The sequence below is a fragment of the Hordeum vulgare genome, chromosome 2H, assembly GCF_904849725.1.
Source record: "Hordeum vulgare subsp. vulgare chromosome 2H, MorexV3_pseudomolecules_assembly, whole genome shotgun sequence".
NCBI classification, from domain to species: domain Eukaryota; kingdom Viridiplantae; phylum Streptophyta; class Magnoliopsida; order Poales; family Poaceae; genus Hordeum; species Hordeum vulgare.
In genome coordinates, this window is record NC_058519.1 from 19,570,681 (window position 1) to 19,573,111 (window position 2,431).

Below are 2,431 nucleotides of genomic sequence, written 5' to 3' on the forward strand. Positions count from 1 at the left end.
CTATAAATATAACTTAAGGCAACCATTAGTCCATAGGAATTGTCATCAATTACCAAAACCACATATGGAGATATATGCTCTAACAGCAGGGTCAAAGACCTCAAGCCGCAGCTGGTGGTGCTATCAGAGCTCGACGTCGGGGGCAACGGCAGCGCGGCGGACGAGTTCACGGCGAGGCTGGAGCTGTTGTGACGGTTCTTGGAGTCGACGCACGCGGCGTTCAAGGGGAGGGACGGGGAGGACAGGCGGCTCATGGAGGCCGAGGCGGGGACCGCCGTCGCGGTGGCCGCGGCCAGGGAGGCCGTGGGGCGAGAGGGGTGGCGGGACCGCATGACGGCGGCGGGGTTCGACCAGGTGGCGTTCGGGGGCGAGGCGGTGGAGTCGGCCAGGTCGCTGCTGAGGAAGTACGATAACGGGTGGGAGATGTCCACGGCGGCGGCGGCGACGGGATCACGGGAGGCGGCGGCGCCGTGGCACTGCGATGGAAAGGGCAGCCGGTGTCCTTCTGCTCGCTGTGGCGGCCGGCGTAGCAGCGGCAGCTGAGCTGGGATACCGACGTCACGTCATGGTTTTGATGGCGACCGCACGTCCCGGGATTGGTGGACGACGAGGCTGATACGGTCACGTGTGACGCTCGCTCGCCGGGGAAAAGCATATGCCGTTTGCGGCATGCACGTCTGCAGCTTTGACCGGAGAGCTGCTCGCCGGCCGCCGGAGCTGGGCGGCGGTCCGTCCGGCCGGTGGGAAGGACGTACGCGAAACGTAAGCGCGTGCGGCGGTGTAGTGCAAGCGCCTGGCTCCAGATGCTGACTGCACATACAAAAGATGCTGACTGCGAGGCGCTTGCACTAGGATAATGGAGATGGTATATACTCCGAAGGCATGAAGACAGGTATTTGCTCCAGGTGAGATATATGCATGTGTTATGAATTGTCGTTTCGAGGAAAACAATTGTGGAACTCGATGTGTTTTATGTTTGTTTGTTTTAAAATTTGCAGCTGCTAAGTTTCTGAAGCTTCGTCGTCATACTTTGTGGGTTGTTAATTAGTAGTAGAATTCTTATGCATTCTACTATTGTTTATAGGAAACTCAAGATATGATGGTTCCGTTTTGGACGAAAAAGAAAAGTAGCACCACTGTGTTAACCCAATGCTTAGGTGATCAACTTGGCATATGTAAATTTCCTGCGTTCTAATTTTTTAGCCCTTGTGATTCTTGAAGTAGGGCCTTCCGAATGTGTGCACATTAAAGTCGAATAGCAAGATGGGTAGCTCGAGAGGCAAAGGGCAAGATGTGCAGACGGCAGCAATGTTCGAATCTTCTGGAACATGCAAGTCTATGGCAGGCGGCAGCTATCTGCAGACCTGAGAGGTGCAAGCCTGCTATCCTGGAGGCCGTAATGAACCCTAAATCGATTCTTGTAGGTGCTCCTGTGTATTCATTTCCCAGGTAATGAACTCCTGACCCAATACTCTGTAATAATTTCCTCGCATATAATATAGTGCAGCAGCGGCTTGCTACCTTTGTCCCCCCAAAAAAAGAACTTCAAGTTTCAACTTCTGTCAAAATTTGTTACTACAATTAAAATTATTTAATTATAGGCTGATGATATGAAACACAGTTTGAAACTGAACCAACTACCAACTTCAAATGATGTTGAATAAGAATCTTTTCTGAAAAAAAAATATTGAATAATCTGTGATAATTCCTATCTTTATTAATCAGCTTACATTTTTCAAGAATGGCAAAATTTTAAAGCATGTCAAATATGAAGAAAAATTCTCCAAGGACATGATGAGGATCTTGAATTTTTTTCTTCATATTAAAAATTGAACTGGTTGCGAAGTTTATTGCAACATTCCCCGCAATTTTTTTTTTGCAACATCATGTAAAATTTCTCCGGTGACAAAAAATATGTAGCCACCAAACCTAACCCTCACCCCTGTGATGATCCCCGTTGTCCAGATTTTTCTTGGTCCAAATCGAGTGCACCATGATCTCTACTCCCTCCATTTCTAAATATAAATCATTTTAGATGCTCTAATATGAAACTACGTACATATTCTAGAGTGTAGAGTCATTCATTTTACTTTGTATATAGCTTCTTAGGAGGCCCGGTCCTAGGGGTGTGCCACCTGTGCGGGTACTTGAAGCGGCTTTACTAACATTCGAATGTTGTTTGACTAAATCCTTTTAATTAACCAATTACAGTGGCAGAGCAAGATGGGATAGCTCGAGAGGCAAAGGGCAAATACATCAATTAAATGGTTGGGGTTTAATGTAAGTTTTTTTGCAATTAAAACTGCAATTTTCCATCTCGATTATGTCCATGATTAAGTTTTAATTGTGGGCACCAGCAGGAGATCAACCGCTCCGTCCTCTGCCAGGTCACCGCCGCCGGGGATGTGGATGCACGTGGGTCTGTCGGTCG

General features: G+C 48.0%; 1 long non-coding RNA gene across 1 annotated transcript; it reads left to right on the forward strand.

The window, feature by feature from the left end:
* Positions 1-369: 369 nt before the first annotated feature.
* LOC123424531 lies at positions 370-1,116 on the forward strand. The gene is made up of 2 exons (XR_006621696.1): positions 370-905; positions 1,085-1,116. It is a non-coding gene; the product is annotated as an uncharacterized LOC123424531 (long non-coding RNA).
* The last annotated feature ends 1,315 nt before the right edge of the window (positions 1,117-2,431 follow it).